Genomic DNA, 19,350 nt, shown 5'->3' on the forward strand with positions numbered 1-19,350 from the left:
TCCCCCCTCCCTAGGTGCTGGTGTTGAAAGCCATGATGGATGATAGTATTTAGGTGTCAAAACATATGCTAATGCATGTAATGGAACATTTAGCATTTCCCATCGGTTTTCCACCTCTGCGCGAATATAATTTTACAAGGTGATATCTCTCGGCTCAACAATGTCTTTAATCTGCCCCAACATGCTATCTATTTGCTCATACACCTACCCAATTATTGGGTGATATGAATCTGCAAACTTGATCATGTAATAAATTGGTTTGGTGATTTGCAAAACATATTTAACCTATGACCAAAAAAAACATGTCAAGAATAGTGTCCTCGGCTACATGAGCACCATCTTTAACAGTGTTAATTTCCTCCCATGATTCAGAGGTCACCATATTAGTTAAAGTTTGTCTCACCTTCACTAACTACCTAAAGGTGAGGTAATAACTTGCAAATCTTGTTTTTGCAAGTTTAAGCAACTGCAACTTGGAAAGTGCCATAGAAGTAGTTTACCCTTGTATGCCCTGTGATAATTGTGTAGATTTAATGAGTCACTTCCCTTTCCTGTAAAGCTCATTAATCCACCCACATTCTTTATGTTTCACAATATCATGCATCAAAAGGTTCAATGTGTGCACCAAGCACCCGGACCAAAAGATGTGTGGATGAGTACGCTCAATAACTTTTCCTACTCCCTTACAATTTGTTGCATTATCTATGATCACTTGAACCACATTATTCAAACCAACATCTTTGATTGATTGCAATAGGAGATCTGCAATGTTTTCGGAAGTTGCACTAATGGAGGAGTCATGACATGTAATAAATATTGCACCACTAGCAGAAACGCCAAGAACATTTATCAAATGTTGGTTTCTAATATTTGTCCACCCATCTAATACAATGGATTCCCCACAATCCACCCACTCATTTGTAAAACGTGTCAAATCTCTTTGAACCTTTGCTTTTTCTCTTTCTAATAACACTGTTCTAGCTTTCTCATAATTGGGGGACTTGTATCCTTTTGGGGCTTTATTGATCGCCTTTACCATTTCATGCCAATAGGGAGAGCGAAACACATTGAATGGTACACCACAAGCACAAAGAAATCGAACTATCTTTCCATCCACATCCCTCCCAGCAACATTCAAGAAATCCCCTATTGTTCTTTTACCTCCAGAGCTTGCAGAAGTACCATGAGGAGAAGAGCTACCAAATCTAGAGGTTGCACTTGATTCAAACTAAGTTTTTTGTTTCTTGCTTTTTTCTTGTGCAACCTCCTCTATTTGGATGTATTTTCTTCTTTGTTCAGCTGAAATGTTTGGGCAAATTTGTATCCCCATGGCACCATTTTTATCATCAATGTCCATCACCCCACAAAGATACCTCCTCATACAGGTATATGAAGTTATGAACCACTAAATGGTTTTCCTCCATGACAACCACGAGGGCACAAAAATTTGCAACTTCCACCACCTTTTCCCCCTTAAGTTTGGTCACATAGTTCCACAAGGGTGTCAATGCATCTTTCCCCTCTAGTGCTTTAATGTTCCCTTCAGGTTCATCCCCTTCCTCTTCAAATCCTTCCTCCTCATCATACATTGGGTCACTCATATGGGGACCACTATCCTCTTGTTCTTCTTCCCTTCTATTCCTACTCCCCTTGCCATCATTAAAATCGAAAGTGGGATGATACATAGAAGCCAAAGAATACCATCTTTGAATACTTGGACAACCTGCAATTAAATGAGCAAGAAGAAAGAATGGGAAAGAGTAGGAGAGGGAGGAGAAAAATACAAAAACAATGACAAAAAAATGAGGGAGTTTGGGGTTTGCACTTACCTATTTAGCTCTTGTAGATGGAAGCCCTTCTTTACTCCTCCAAGCTCCTCCTCCTTCTCCTAGCTCATCCTTCTTCACTCCTTCAAGCTCTCCTCAAGTCTCTCCTCTCTTTCTCCTCTCTTCTCCAAGCTCTCAAAAAATACATGTGAGAAAATGAGAGGTGAAAGGGCCTTTTAATCCCTTCATTCCTTACCTTAACCCAACTTGGACCCACCCCCAACCACTAGAAAGAAAATAAAAAAATTTAAAAAATCGTACTTGTGGGGCCACAAGGCAGAACCAGTCGGTTGCCCCCAAAAATGATCGCGATCCGTACGGATCCGGCCCCAAAACGTTATGTCTCGTATGGGTGATCCGCCGATCGAAACGCGTTTTGAAAATTCTAAAACGTGGATCGAGTAGGAAGCGTCTTTTTCGGCCCAATCCACATTTCAGCCGACGGATCACCCACAGATCCATACGGATTGCATTTTGGGGTTTTGATTCAGGGGTGGGGGGGTTCGTGTAACACTGGCTTGGACAAGTCCCTGCATAAGAGGGAGCTTGGGTACATTCCTTTTATAGGAATGGATTCATTCCTTCATTGGAATGGGTAGATCCTCCCTACTTGAGAGGGAGAGATAGACACATCATTCTTGTCTTCACTTTGGAAGAAAGAATGGAGGATTGGGTAAGCATCTGGCATCCCATACTCTTTGAAGATGAGGTAAGGAATCCAAGATAAGAGTAGTCGTAGAGGACCGATATTCTTTGAAGTCTGGGAATCCAAGATAAGAATAGTCCTGGGAGGACATACCCTGTGAACACCCAGGTGGGGTATGTACCTTGAGACACAATGATGATGGTGGTCTCACCAGCAATGTGCTCTAATCTTGTGGAGAGATAGAGTTGTTAGTCAAGGCCTTGCTATGTGACAATGTTGGTTGATCTAAACAGATAAGTTACCAATCTGACTCTTCTTATGAGAACACTGCAGATTGAGAATATCCAAGTACCTTATATGAATTATGAATACCTCCCTAGTTAAGAGGGAGTGTTGAAATATGTAACTAGGTTCGGTCTTCATAATGACATATGTAATCATGATTTTATGTATTTTATGTAATGAGAATTTACTCTTGAGGCATGGGTTTCATGCTCAAGGAAATTTATTTTATAATTCAAGCTCCCACTAGGAGCTTCTAGGGCTTGTCATTGAGTCTACAAGTTAAGAAAATCACTGTCATGTACGAAAGACCCGTCTTGGGCATGTTACATATTGTAAAGAAAATTATTTGAGTCAAAGTTAGAGTCAAAAGACCTTGTCCATGTGCTATAATCAAGTCCGTCATCCAAAGAAGCCAATCGACCTATTAAGAAGACATGCCGACCTAGGATCAATGTCAAGTCGACCTACTTGCATGAGAAGCCTATATATAGAGGACTCAGCCTCATTCAAAGGGGCATCCAAGAAGCATCAACAAGTTCGATCAAGGCAAAGAAGAAGTCAAAAGAAAGAGCAAGGAAGAGGAGGTGAATCCAGCAGAAAAAATCAAAAGTTTGGATTTGGTTTTGAGCTGAAATCTCTCACACGTGCAAGGTAAAACTAGGGCATCCATTCTGTTGCAGGAAGACCGAATTGCAGGCCTCGAGGAAGCCGAAATTTAGCATGTGAAGGATTTCTCTTGCAAGCCGAAGTTATAAGAAGTCAAGCCCAAGGCAAGCGAAGAAGAAACTCTCTCCAAATCTGCACTAGTTTGATCACACGTGCAAAAATTGCAGAAGGTCAAAAGTTGCAAGTAGAAGAGGCCGAAATTACAATCAAGGTTTCAGGTCTGAATTGTTGCTCAAAGGTGAAGTACAAGGAGCTCAAAGGCAAGTTTGACTTGGATTGAGAAAGCACTTCAAGGAAATAATTTGACTTGGTCTTAGAGGAATCTAGGTCAAAATTTTAAGTCTTGGAATTCGTCAATTGAAGTTCTATAAGAAGAGAAGAATTCTTGTGGATTTTCCTCTCAAGTGGAGAGGTTTTGGCCCTGGCTGATCGCCTATATCTTTTGTCCTTTGTCTTATTGTTCTTTATGGTTTGATAACTGTTTAATGAAGAAAAACACTAATAATAAACACTTGAAAGAAGAAGCCAATCAAGTTAAGTAAAAATATATCACAAGCAGTTATCAAAGAAAGAGAAATCATACAACATTGCTGCCCCTAGATTTCTCAACATAGGCAAATTTATATGGTTATGAACTCTCCCACGAAATCCTCCACATTAACACCTATATTGATATGAAACCCTCCCACAAAGTCCACCATTTTTCAACACCACATGATCATCTCTGCCCAATTAAAGAATTAAGTAACTAGCTATTACGAGATTCCACCCCTTGACCACAGAACTATGGACAAGAGGTGTCAAGCCTAAGAGCTGAAATCCCCCTTCCACAATAAGATCATTTATTTTGATACTTAGCTGGCAAAGCTAGACTTTTATAACATATGCCCTCCCTCAACATAGATGGAATTTCAATTCTACTAACATGTGACAAACAAAAGTAAAATGTGATGAAAATCACAACAAAAATCCTAAGCAATTGCCTAATCAGTGATCTTGGAAACCATAGACATATATAACCAAGCAAAGATGAATTTCTAATTTATAAAAGTTATTCGTCTTGTAGAACTCAAAATCCACAATGCAAAAGTAAACTGCGATGAAAATCACAACAAAAATCCTAAGCAATTTCCTAATCAATCACCTTGGAAAGCATAGACATATATATCCAGGAAAAGATGAATATCTACTATGAGGATAAAATCTGACTGCAAATAGAAAAAGCACTACACGTATGAAAAATTAGAAAAAAAACACATTTAACAACGGCTACATTATAACCATAAACAAGGACAAGATAAATAGAACAAAAAATACCTAATAAGTTACTCCAGTGTTGTAGAAAAACTCCACAATGCAAAAAGTAAAATGTGATCAAAATCACCACAAAAATCCTAAGCAATTTCCTAATCAAAGAACTTGGAAAGAATAGACATATATAACCAGGCAAAAATGAATTTCTACAACAAGGTAAGATTTTTTTTCTTTGAGCTAGAAAAGCTAGGGCCCTAAAACACATGACCCCCTCAACGTGTGACAAACAAAAGTAAAATGTGACAAAAATCATAACAAAATTCTAACCAATTTCCTAATTGATCATTCTAGAATGCATAGGCATATAAGCACATAGAGATGAATTTCTACCAAGTAAGCATCCATGTGTCCAAAGATGGATCCCATGATGATCAATAATGTCCATAATGCATTATGATTTAATACATCACCTCAAGGTACTCTTCAATATGGCGACGAGGATAAAATCCGACTACAAATAGAAAAACCACTACATGTATGAAAAAATAGAAAAAAAAAACACATCTACCGATGACTACTTCAGAACCATAAACAAGGACATGGTAAATAGAACAAAAATACCTAATAAGTTATTCCAGTGTTGTAGAACTCAAACTCCACAATGCTTTGGCCAGGTTCTGAAAATCTTGATTCAGGGAGATCTCAGCAAAAAATCAGCAAAATTCGTTAAACAATCAAAAATATTGGAATATTGATTTTTAAACTAAATTAGAATATAAATCTGAAACAGCCTTCGATAGTCACACTGCCATATAAATAATAAAAGAGGATAAATTGTTATCATATATAAGATGTCCAATCATGTGCATCATACATTCACCATCAGTAGTTGTCAGTGGGCAAAAGTCAAAATTGAATAGTCCAACAAAATGGAAATTAAACCACAAATGTAAATGTATCTACTATAAATGCCCTCTCCCCCTTAAATAGGGTCCAATAGTGGAGAGTCTTCATATTTTAGTGGAAGTCCTCACATCATAAGTCTAGTGGAACTAGAGCAAACAACTAATTGCTCCTACACTTGACTTTGTTGGCTGTTCCTGCTACGGTGCCATCTGCTCTTGGTCCTCCTCCCCATATAACCAACCAGGTGGATCCTTCAAAACACTCCTTTGAGCCTCCACCACACAATCAAAAGTGGGGTTAATCTCATCTAAGAAAATGGCCTTTCCATCAGGGGGGCCTCTCAAACTCCCCCACCCACAACCAAAGAATTTAGTAAACAAACACCATTCGTTCAAGCATTGATATACCAGCATGTTGTGCTTGTTTGAGTGTATTTTTAAAATACACTCCAATTGTGATCACCCCCTAAAGCACATGAATGGCTTAGCACACATAGAAAACTTTCGATTTTGAATATTTATTGGTATGTCCACAATAGCTGGCCCATCAACAATCTACAAAATAAAGGAAAAAAAACAATTAAAATTATATTTCCCTCCATTACCAAATAGGAAAAACATAAAACAAATTAAATTACACTGAATCTTACAATTTTGAAATTTGTGATGAAATTGCTTACCTTGCAACACATTATTCTTTTCCCTCCACTACCATTTCATTGCCAAATTAATTGAGAGAATAAAAATTAATGATAATAACAACTAGATAGGATAAGAGACAAGAATGCATGATAATCAATATCATTCATTATGAAAAAGATAATAAATACATCATTTGTGCATTACGGATTCAACTCCCTATAAGGAGAAGAGTGAGTACAGATCACTAAGCAATTACCTTTTTACATGATATTGTGCCTAAGTTACATTTTTACTTTTATTTTTGACCTAGAATTATTTTATTTCATAATATTAACAACAGTAGTTGCATTTCTGACACCCCCAAAAATGAGTACCTTGTTAACTTTTACACGCCACGCTTGCCTCTAAATATTATAATATTGTCTTTCAACAATGACTCAGTGAATATATCAACCAAATGAGAAGGACAGTACTTAAGTTCCGTCTCTTTACTCTAAATCTTCAAATGGACAAAGTGATGAATCTCCACATGTTTCATCTTTGAGTGGCACACTGGGCACAGAACAGTGTTTGGAAGTGCACTGAATAGCAAATATTGGGGTGAGGGCAGCCATGAGACAGCAGTGTTAGAACAGAGGTCAAAATGACAAACATTGTGGGTTTAATGAAAAGCAGAGGTAACTAGTTACTCAAAATTAAAAAGATGCAACTTTTAACTCAAAATTTTAAAAATGTTTGGTGGCCAATATTCCCTTTGTGAATCACAAAAGTTGAAGGGCAAAACCTATGCTTCACGAACAGTTTAACAGGAAACATTATTTTGCTTAAAAATTTAGGGGTCATAGTGAATGGTACTGAAACTAAACCCACATCAGATCAGGATGCCATCACTAAATTTGCAAGCAGAAATAACACAGCCCTACTGATATTATCATTATCAGTGATTGAATCTGTGATAAAACATTTCAAAAATGTAAAACAAGAAAAACTTGAATGGAATAAGTTGAAAATGAAATTATTGGCATGTCTCATATACTGTATTTAAGAAAAGTACTCTGCCACAAAAATGGAGGGGCGCAATAAGGTAGAGAAACTAGTGTCCAAGGACCAAAATTACATCAGTGAGTGATGAATTGGCAGTGGTTCATGTCTAAGTTGCACTGAAACAGATACGGGAACGGATACAGATACGGGGTTTGAAACGGATACAGCAAATGTTCAAAAAATCTGGATACGATACGGCAGGAAACGGCACATATTAAATAAATAATATATATATATATATATTTAAAAAATAAAAATTTCATATTACCATTCATATTTTAGAATCTAGATTAGATATAAAGACTAAAAATACATAATCAATTATCATCTATGATCTATCTGCTATTGTCATCAATTCAGATCTGCTATTGTAATTGATTGCTCAAGTTCGTCTTGCCTTTATTATTCTTCATTACAAAATGGTATTATGGTACAGTTGAAATTTTAAAATATTTAATCCTATGATTAGCCATCTATTTTTAATGGAATTGTCGAAATGCTTTTGTTGTTAAGGTTGATAGCTAAATGGTTTTATTATGTTTTTTCCTTCTTGTGGACTTTAAGTGATCTTGTCTATAGTTTAATTGCATTCTTAAGTGCATACAACTGTTCTTATGGGTACTGTCCATATGATGAGGTGGCCTTATGACTAGTGATGGAAATGCAAGCAGGTAGAAGCTATTTAGTATTAACACATTTTAAAACAGTAAACTTAAAACAATGAAGTTCATTGACCTCTCGGCATCGGGCGATGAAAACAGTTGAACCACTGTAAATTTTAAAAGTCCCAAACCCAAACCATGGTGGCGATCAACTGTCTCGGCGGCTTCCATGATAATGCTTCACGATAATGGCAGCAACAGGCAGCAACTCTCTGCGGCCACAAGTCTCAACTGGAAAATGCAACTCTTGGCGGCAAATGGCAAATGCAACTCTTCCTCTCGGCGGCTTCCAAATGCAAATGATAAATGATAAACAATAATGCTTCACTCCACTTCTAAGTTTTAGATTAACGTAAAGGGTAAATGAGCGTAGTTTTAAGCTGAAACAAACAAATTCAGCCATTCCCGGCGGGCAGATGCAGTCATTCTGCCGAAAATGCTTTTTTTCTCCAAAAATGTTTCACGATTTTTGAAAAACCTTTTAAATTTTTTAAATACTTTTCAAATTTTCCTAAAAACGTTTTCATTTTTTTTAAACTGCAAGTTTTTTCGACAAAAACGCCTCAAAAAAGGCTGTGAAAAAAAACTTCCCATTTCCAGAGAAACAAAAAAAAAACAACAAAAAACAAAAACAAAAACAAAAAACGGCAAAAAAACATTTTTCCGGCGTTTCGTTCGCGGATCCAGATCTGAAACGGGAAAACGCCGTTTTGGGGTTGGAGGTAGCCGTTTCCGGCAACTTAGGTTCATGTTGATATCAACAATAAGGAGTTTGCAATTTTAATAATAACAGCATTGCCATCTTCCTATAAACACTTCAAAACCTCTAATTTAACTCGGAAAGTTGCATAGTTGACACTTGAGCTTTTTGAATTATCAATACAAGAAGAGCCTTCTGACTGGTGCAAAGAGGAACGTGCACCTGATAAAGGCTTTGTAATGATCCCTTTAGATAAATTCAAGGGTTTTCAAGAAACTATAGCTATCCCCTTTTAAAATACTTCTGGAATATGCTAACAACCATTAAAATGCCCTTAGGGGTCTTTCATCAAACACATGGCAAACCATCATTGTTGCACTCAGCAATATTTCATCAACAATTATAGCAGAAGTAAATTTTCAAACATTTGCATAACAATCTATTACTTGTAACAAAGGAACAAATCCCAATTTATTTGGCAAAATCCAGGGTTTACATAGAAACATTGATTACATGAACCTGATACTGGATCTGAAAAGTCTGTCCTCTGTCTTGGCAGGGTCATTGCAGCAAATTTTACTCCAACTTTACTCAGCCCTTGTCGATTGCAGGCGCTCTCAACCAGCTATCAAGTAATCTCACCGCTTCATCCAGTAACAATGCTCCTCAGAACTTTTGCTGCTACAGGACTGCAGTCGTAATGCTCCAGCAGTCTACCAGCTTGGACCAGCACAGACTACTCGGCCCTCCTGAGAGAATTCATTTCTAATGTGTTGAGCCCCATCCCATGAGCTACACCAGGAAAATCGACCCTCAGACTGGCCTCTCTCAAATGACCTCTGCTACAGGCAATTATAATTCATACTCACCAAATAAATACCCTGCAATTCTGACTGGCTAATCCACTGGCTATGGAGGACGTAACATACAGCACGATCCAGGACTTCCAAGCGAACATTAAACTTGGCCTGGAGACTTCTCCTGTCCACTAGCTAGGGTGTATCTTGCAACACCAAAACTAGTTTTGATCCCAGGGAGGATAATTTCACTTCCAAAGGAGATCCACATTCAGGGTTACAAGCCGTCACACAAAGCTCAATGAGCCCACAAATCAATTTACCAAAACATCCAATCATGTCCCCGAATGAGCTCCTGCTTCTCTTTTATTATGATGGCTTATCGGAATACCATAGGTCAATACCATGGATCGTTCAAATACCGTGGGTCAGCTTTTCCTTCATTAAATAATGTGGCTTTTTAATATTCTTTTCCTTAGTCACCTTAATTAATTAATTCCTCCCCTGAGATACACCAATTTATTTCAATCTGTAGTCTATGAGAAGGGTTAGACTACTGAGATAGTCTCTGCTACCCATGTCCGGGAAAAGGGACATTGCAATCCTCCATTCCTGAAATTGCCTATCCCCAAGCAATCCAAACACCAATACCAGGATCCCAAACAAGCATGCAGAAGGCTTCAACGCATATCAACTGTATGATCTCGGTGCTGCTAAACTCCACATCCCTACCATCCCCTACCATATCACAAAGATGTAGGCCATGTTCCGTAAAAATCCTTGATAAAATTGAAGAGCATAGCTCCTCATGATTGTCTCCTCCACCATACTCCGTGCATCCTTCAAGAAGAATTAGACATGTATGCTTCATGACTTTAGTTGCAACTGGAAGACCTCCTTTGGAAAGGCAGATCATGCTACTCCATAATGAACCATTGGTAAGTGTGAAGTTTTGAGGGTACACGGCTATCACATGCTCCATTGATCCCATTTTGGAGAGAGTTTCTATAGTGGCCTTTGACCCTTATAGTGTTAACATGGCCCATAAATTCCTCCTTTTTGCCACCAGTGATGCAATCCTGTTGACTTCTCTGCTGCAAAATAACTGAACTGAGGCGGTGTTCAGGAGATAAAATCATAGGGAAAGAACTCATCCACTTGAAAAGCCTGTTGATAATAACTGAAAACTAGGCAACCAACACTGAAACCAAACTTCTTTTCACAAAGATACAGAATTTCTTAACTGATCAGCAATGGAATAAAATGCATAGATAAAAACACAACACACGGATTTACACAATTATTTTTCTCAAGAACCCAACTGGAAAAACCTGCTTCTTTGTTTGTAGTATTTTATTAACAAACTTGACCAATTGAATCTCTTACAAGGAAATCTAAGAACAAAATTGTTCCCTGTTGTAATAGCTTAAAACACCCTGCAAAACACTTGATCCCTGCTCCTTCTTCCTTGCTGCCTGCCTGGACCGATTTCGATGCGCACAGGCCTCCTATTTCCTACCACAGAGGACCTCCTATTCTTTTGGAATCGGCTCCTACTTCCTAGCGCAATTCTGCCACAGAGAAGCCTCCTCAATTCTGCGCACTAGTTCCTCTAAGGTACGCACTCATAAACAAAGTTAATCTCACACAAACTTGTGCTCTCTCTCACAAACTTGTGAGTTGTGTCTTGTCATAATCCTTTGTGCACAAAACAAAAATGAATTCCTTCTGCCACTGTCCTTGCTTTATAGATTCGATCCATGCTAATTTTGGACCTTGTTCAAATTTAGAACTCAAGTCTCTAATTGGTAAGTTAACTGAGAATTGTCTCTCTCCAATCATAACTGGAGTCACAATTCGTCCTTACTTCAATAAATGACTGAAGTTCCCAACTCACCCTTTTCTAAACTCAAACTGCCAACCAATCTTGTAGTCAAACTATTGAAGACATCCACTTAACTGAAGCTCCAACTCTACGCATGAACTCAAGATGATTATTCCCATAAAATGGAAATTAACTCATCACAACTGAGGTCTATCTCCTTAAGACAACTTGAGGTCTTTCTAGCACGCACCTGAGAACTTCTCTCGCTACACTTTTCAACATTCCCTCTTAGCGAGAAAGGTACTACTGGAGGAACCTCGTCCACCGAGATCTATCTTCAACACTACCACATTCTTTGTTGTTGCATTTGCTCCCTCTGAACTAGAAGATTTCCCTACTTCCTGCTGCAAAATCTTATCTAAAGACATGTTCTTTCCAACCATGCTCTGCGAGTCTATCACCTCAGTCATAAGTGCCATGTACACTGTGCACCTTTGTGGTTGCTTACTTTGGCTGAAGGTGGTACTGGAAGATCCAACTCTCTCCTGATCTCCCTTAAACAACTTTTCTACCCAATTGGCTCGAGGTCTCCCTTTACTAGGAGTCACTGACTGAGTGGTTGCCTCCGGTCGCCCTGAGCTCATCATCCTGTCGGTTGGCCCAGCCGCCAACTAGTCGAGACTCAAACTGAGATACTGGCTAAGGCTCCAACTTGAGTAGCTTCTTCTCAGGTACTCTAATTTTCTCTTGCTCTAAGGACTCCCTTAGAGCTCTACTCTCCTCAACCATCACTTCTCTCCTTTGAGAACCTCCTACCTTGTTGCTCAAGGTTGCTCCTGTCTCAACATGTAGAAGGTACATATTCTTCTTCCTTACACCTATATGCTTCTTACTCTATAAGCTAAGTGCTGGAGATAAGCCTTACCTCTACTAAAGATGACATCATAACCCTTGTCCTCAAGGGTAGTTATTGAAACAAGATTTTGCTTAAGGCCTAGAACATAAAGGACATCTCTGAGATGGAAGGGATTACTTGACTCCATCTAAAAACTGAAAGTACCAACTCCTCTAGCTACATATGTACCATCATCTCCTAGCTTAATCTGAAACTGCATGTTCTTCTCCTTTAGGTGGCTGAAATACTTCTTGTTCCTGGTCATGTGGAAGGATGATCCTGAATCAATATACCACAAGTTGTTGTTCGTTGAGCTTGCCATGCAAGCAATCAATGAGAAATCTTTCTCAAATTGGGCAGAAAATGCATCTACCTCTATTGATGCAACTACATGATCCTTACTGGAATTCTTCTTTCGATTAGGACACTTAGTGGCATAGTGCCCAAAATCATGGCAATGGAATCACTTGATCTTGCTTAGATCCTTCTTCTTTCGCCCTTCTGACTGGACTTGGCCTCTCTTTGCCCCTTCATGCCCTTAGCTTTACCTTTGCCTACCAGGGGAAAGTTCTCCTTGTCCTCTACTAGAGCTTCTCTAGCATCTCTCGTCCTTCTATGGATCTCTTCTTGAACACAATCATTGCATAACCTTTCCCAACTAGGAATATTCTCTCTACCACTCATTACATCTTGGAAACTATATCAAGACATATGGAGCCCCAAAAGCGCAAGACTCACAAGGTCTCGTTCTGCTACTATCACATCCACACCACCTAGCTCATCTTGAACCTGATTAAACTTCGAAAGATATGTGATGAAGGGCTCATCTTTGCTCATCTAGATCCGGATACTTCTCAGAGCTTCCCGACATCACTGGAACCCTAATACAGATCTAAGATGGCTTTAAACATCTCATATGTTGTCTTCTTCTCGTGGAGATGAGGAATAATATGGTCTTTGATCCCCTCAAGAAAGATCATCCTCGCCTTGGTGACATTCTTGTTATGTTGGGCCAATTGTTGGGGGTCTTGAGGTGGCACTTAAGCCTGCTTCACAAACTCTATCGCCCCATTATCTTCCAACACCACATATATCCACTCCTTCCATGCACAAAAATTCGAGGCTCCCTCTAAACTGTGATTTGACCTTAGCCCTAGGAACAACATATTGCTCTCCAAGGAGTTGCTGTGCTCTGCTCTTCAAACTCTAGCACTAGCTTTCTTGATTGATCTGCGCTCTAGCCTCACTAATCAACTTGGTGCTGATTTTTATATTGATCTTTGCTCTAATACCATGTTAAATTTCCACGAAATTCTGCAACTACTTAGAGAATAACTGAAAACAAGGCAACCAACACTGAAACCAAACTTCCTTTCACAAAGATACATAATTTCTTAACTAATCAATAGCAGAATAAAACGCAGAGATAAAAACACAACACACAGATTTACACAATTATTTTTCTCAAGAACCCAATTGGGAAAACCTGCTTCTTTGTTTGTAGTATTTTATTGATAAACTTGAGCAATTGAATCTCTTATAAGGCAATCTGAGAACAAACTTGTTCTCTGTTGTACTAGTTTAAAACACCCTGCAAAACATGTGATCCCTACTCCTGCTTCCTTGCGACCTACCTTGTATGATTTCCTTTTGCACAGGCCTCATATTTCCTAGCACAGAGGACCTTCTATTCTTTAGGACTCGGCTCCTACTTCCTAGCGCAATTCTGCCACAGAGAAGCCTCCTCAATACTGCGCACTAGTTCCTCTAAGGTACGCACTCACAAACAAAGATAACTTCTGCTCTCTCTCACAATCTCGTGAGTTGTGTCTTGTCACAATCCGTCGTGCACAAAACAACAATGAACTCCTTCTGCCTTCATCCTTGCTTTATAGATTCGATCCATGCTAATTTTGGGCCTTGTTCAAATTTGGAACTCAAGTCTCTAACTGGCAAGTTAACTGAGTTCAAATTGTTTCTCTCTCCAATCATAACTAGAGTCACAGTTCATCCTTACTTCAATCAATGAGTGAATTTCCCAACTCATCATTTTCTAAACTCAAAATGCCAACCAATCTTGTAGTCAAACTGTTGAATACTTCCACTTAATTGAAGCTCCAACTCTACACATTAACTCGTGAAGATTATTCCATAAATTGGGAATTAACTCACCACAAATGAAGTCTATCTCCTGAGAACAACTTGAGGTCTTTTTGGCCAAACACGGACTAGAAAATACCTTCTCTCGCTACACTTTTCAACACATTTACTAGCTTGTTCTAGAATCTCGGCTCATGTTTGCTCAATCCTTAGTGGCTTCCTTGCTCCACTTCACACAGCTTTCTTGAGCATATAACCTCTGCGAATGGTTTCTCAGCAAAGAATGAAATGAAGTCGAGTCATTGTTCTCAGGCTAGGTTGCAAGTTGTTCCCATTGTTGGGCAAAAATTGAATGCTTTTATGTTGGTTAAACTGGGATATCACCATGTTTCTCAATAGCACATATATGTGCTCATCTCTGCTCAAGCACTTCATTTGTTTGGTTGCAGCAATTTTTGGGGCACCCTCGTTCATGCCTCTCAATACTACCCTCCAACCATTCTTCAAAGAGAACTCCATCTCCATGGTCTAATAATTGTACCAATGCTTCCCTATAGTGATAAGCCATTGGACACCCAAAATCACATCGATGTCTAACAACTTCACTATGGAGAAATCGTCAATCATGGTGTGGTTGCCTAATGTGAAAAATTCTAAATAGAATTCCAACTACAATGACTGATATTATTTCTTCTCTTATTAATTCAGAAATAAGTTATTCACAGTGTTTCTACAGCAAATATCAAAATAAATTCTACTGCAGTCTTCACAATTAAAATACCGCAGAAAGTAGATGCAAGGAAAAATACTAGCACAAGTATAATCATAATGACGGTTGTTTTTTAACAATTGTCCTCGGAAGAACGCAATGTGGGAAAACCGATGCAGCAGATACAGGTTTCTTTATTGATCTTCAGCAAAAATCTTATGCACAAGATACAACCAGTAGAATAGAAGAGGAATTTCTGTGAGAAATTTTACAAACAATATTACCACGCATCTCAACAAGATTTTGACTCTGGAGAGGATCTGCTGCCCCCTCTGCATCTCACTACGTAGGGACTGCACAGTCTCAGCATCATAGCCTCTGCGCTGTCCCTCCTCTACTCTGCGTCTTCTTTCTGCTCCTGCACTCCTGACTGATGTTGATGCCCTCTCTCCTTCTCACCTGCAACTCTCCCTTTGATTCGATTTCCTCTTGCCGAACTTCGACTAGTGAGAAAATCGATCTTACTTGGGTAACTGAGTATCTGCCTGGTGTGTTTTCCAAATGTCCATCGAAGTCCTTCTTATAATCCTCCAGTTGAGTAATCAATGGCCCAAATTAGATTCTAATCAATGGCTCAGATCATATTGACTTGATCCTCGTCTTCTTCTAGAAGGTTGACCCTCAGTTTAATTAATACCCTTTAATTATTTTAATTTCCTACGTTTAGACTTAGGTACCCATTAAGAATAATTAATTATTTTAATAAAACTGTCTCCCGGTGGAATTTCCCAAAACGATTTCTGGGTATTGTGGAATACATCTGTCCTAGCCTCCCTACAAATTTTGAGGCTTAGAGCACATCTGATGCTACCATAAATCAACACCTATCTTCAGTTCGTATTTTGGAACCTTCAGGTTGAATGTCATGTTGAATCTACTAGCCATCTTCGCATTAAAACCTCCAAAGTCCCTTGTAGGGATGCCTCTCCTAGCTACAAATGATGAGTCAATCAAATTGTGGGTTAACCCACCATCAATTAGGACAGTGAACCACTGCCCCTATATTATTCTTCTGACTTTGAAAGTGTTGTAGCTTGGAACTCCCGAAAGTGTGGCTATGATGCCACCCTTAGTTTCCAACAATGGTTGCTTATCTTCGGAACTACTAAGCTCCTCGCCATGTACCGGCCTTGCCTCTTCCTCCTCATCACTCCCAAGAAGCACATCAATGTAGTGCACATTACCCTTTCCCTTACATCTGTGTGCTTGGGTTCCCTGCAACTAAAACAAATATTCTTGCTCCTTAACTCGTCTCAAATTTCTCCATCTAATCTGCCTCTCTAGAGTTCCTCTTTCAGGAAGGGACTCTTATCTTTAATTTAGTAAGGAAGTGATGATTTGGATGGTCCTTTATTTTTAGGCACTACATCCTCCATATCTCTCGTCCTAATAATGGCATTCTATAATGACCTTGGCTTGAAGGCCTTAACCTCTAATACAGGCAATTATAATTCATTCTCACCAAATAAATACCCTACAATTCTGACTAGCTAAGCCATTGGCTATGGAAGGTGTAACATACAGCACGATCCAAGACTTCCAAGCGAACACTAAACTCATCCACCTCTGTTTGCTCCTTGATTGTTAAAGAAAGAGAGAAAATTGGACTATGTTGGACATGTAAGTTGGGCCTCACAAATTAGCCCCCAGCTTAGCCCCTGCGTTGATAGTCATTCCATTGTTGCTTAATCAACCAGGTTGCAATTCTTTCACTCGGCCACATTCCTAAGTTTGTCATCATGGAGGGAAAGACACCATGATATGCCGCTACAAGTTTTAGCATCATGAAATTCTCAGCGTGCTAACTTGTCCCCATAATTTTTTTTATTAATGTTCCATTTATTCACTCAATCTCATGGGAACTCTCAACCAATAGCAAATATTTAACTCATCGCACAACAAGAACTTGACTCAGCTCTTTGGGGATCTCTTAGCCTTAAGCAAACAATAATCTCAACCATGCAAATCTCAATGGGAAACCCTCCAATAGTTAGGCTTGCAACGATGTATAGCTCTACTAGCAATTCAACCCTACAATTTAAATGATGAAACTCTTCTATTTCTCGGCCCAGGTATAATATTTAGTTCATGTTTCTAGGTTGCATCACTTGGCCTCTTCACAAACTAGAAACTGCCATGGGCACCTAAACAATTTCTTTGATTAAGCAAAGATGAGAAGCCTGGATGACTTCTCCTATCCACTAGCTAGGGTGTATCTTGCAACACCGAAACTAGTTTTGATCCTTAGGGAGGATAATTTCACCCCCAAAGGAGATCCACACTCAGGGTTACAAACCCTCACACAAAGTTCAACAAGGTCACAATTCAATTTACCAAAACATCCAATCATGTCCAAGAATGATCTCTAGCTTCTCTTTTATTATGATGGCTTACCATAATACCATGGGTCATATGAATACCATGGGTCAACTTTTCCTTCATTAAATAAAGTGACTTTTTAATATTCTTTTCCTTAGTCACCTTATTTATTTAACTTCTCCCTTGAGATTCCCCAATTTATTTCAATCTGTAATCTATAGGAATGGTTAGGCTACTTAGTCTTTGCTCCCCATGTCCATGACAAGGGACATTACATCCTTTATGGTCAAGGGCAATGAGGGGCAAAATACAAAGTGACATAAAAGTAACCCTAATTCAGGTTCCAAAGGTTGTTTGGTTTATGGGAAATTTAGGTCAAAAGTAAGGTGGTTCAAAGCATAGACCTCAAAAATCCAACCTTGTTGATGAGCAACCAAAAACTCACAATGACAAAAAACTATATATTTATTGTTCCACAAACAACCGCGCCTCATGTCAATGATGTTTAGTGGTTGAATTCATGCACAACCAAACAAATCACGAGTTGTAGAAAGTTGGTGGCCATGGAGGATGATTCTGGTGGTGGAGATTTGGATTCAATTGCCATGAATCTACTTACTAAGTTAATGGTAAAAGAAGCATTACATTGAGACCGCAGAATCACCAGATCAGGAGTGTATCAAGAATGCCCAGTATGTCTCAAGTACTCAAAAGAATTCAATTTCTGTTTCGGAGACACTAAACAAAAAAAATTAGTAACTTTTGATGATAAGGAATGTGACATCTGGGACAGAACTAATAATGAAGTTGCGGTGAGATGAGTAGCAGCTAATGGTTTGTATAAGTTGGATACAATTCCATTGGCTGCAATTGAACAAAATGAATCCAATATGCAATGGCATCAAAGGTATGGCAACATTAATTTTGCATCTCTCAAGCTTTTACATCATAAACAAATGGTCAAAGAGCTACTAAAAACTAACCAAGGCAATACAGTTTCTAAAGGATGGTTTGCAAGCAACCAGAACAAAAATCAGTTTCCAACGGGGGGAGAATGGAATCTTGAGAGCAACAGGATTGTTGGATCTCATTCACAACGACTTGTGTGGACCAATGCCAACACAAGCACTAGGTTGAGAAAGGTATTTCTTGATATCTGCTGATGATTTTAGTCAGAAAAGGGGCTTATTTCTTGAAAATCAAATAAGACGTATTTTCATGTGAGTTCAAAAGTGAAGTAGAAGTCCAATCAGGTAGAAAAATAGGGATCCTTAGAACTGACAGAAGTGGTGAATACATTTCTGATGACTTTTCCAAACTTGTGAACCCCCTGTAAAAAAACAGTGAACCACTGCACATACTCCAAAACAAAATGGAGTGGCTGAACAAAAAAATTACACCATATTCAAAATAGCATCCTGTTTGATTTTATAAATTTTCACTTACAAATCATCCTATAAAGTTCAGAACTTTAGGCATCAAAAATATAGGAAAAAAATGCTCGAAAGCACTGCATGATCTTGCATAAAGGCAGTTGACCTAGTTGAAACTTTACAGTGAGCAGGCACAAGAACAAACACAATCATGTTCTTTGACAACAAATAGGGCAGTGACCTTTTAGGATATGTCATGTGGTTTCTTATTGATTGGAGGCACAAACAATGTGTAACGATGCCCACAAGGGGGCAACATGGTGACCTTGCTCAACATTGGCAATTCAAAGGAAAATAGTGTTGAAGAATCTAGGGCAAAGTAGTGTAGTGTGATTCTTCGTTACTTGATAACAATTTGTAGAGTCTTCTTACTTTTCTTGTTAGTTTATTCTTCTTCTTATTATTATTAATTCATGTGTGAGTACTTCATCAAACTGCTACCAAAACATAAAAACAAAAACACACGATGTTGGCTCTCTACCAGGGCCAAAACCTCTCTTCTCTTGAGAGGAAAACCCTTTCGTGAATTTCTCTTATTGAAGCTTCTATTGATCACTGCCAAACCCTAGACCCCTGACAAGA

At 38.7% G+C, this 19,350-nt stretch overlaps 1 protein-coding gene across 4 annotated transcripts in view; it reads right to left on the reverse strand.

Moving 5' to 3' along the window:
• Nucleotides 1-5,490: 5,490 nt before the first annotated feature.
• Nucleotides 5,491-19,350, reverse strand: part of LOC149264033 (FACT complex subunit SPT16-like) — a 54,981-nt gene continuing 41,121 nt past the window's right edge. For 3 of the 4 annotated variants that reach the window (XR_016259545.1, XR_016259542.1, XM_089427441.1), the window contains one exon: nucleotides 5,491-6,137. The gene's annotated coding sequence lies outside the window, so the exon portion shown is untranslated. Of the gene's footprint in view, nucleotides 6,138-9,149; nucleotides 10,533-19,350 lie in introns of all 4 variants that reach the window. The other variant, XR_016259546.1, reaches the window with a different exon arrangement.

The sequence above is a fragment of the Pinus tabuliformis genome, chromosome 6 (assembly GCF_031772625.1).
Source record: "Pinus tabuliformis cultivar Carrire ecotype Pingquan chromosome 6, CPIR1, whole genome shotgun sequence".
In the NCBI taxonomy this organism is placed as follows: Eukaryota; Viridiplantae; Streptophyta; class Pinopsida; order Pinales; family Pinaceae; genus Pinus; species Pinus tabuliformis.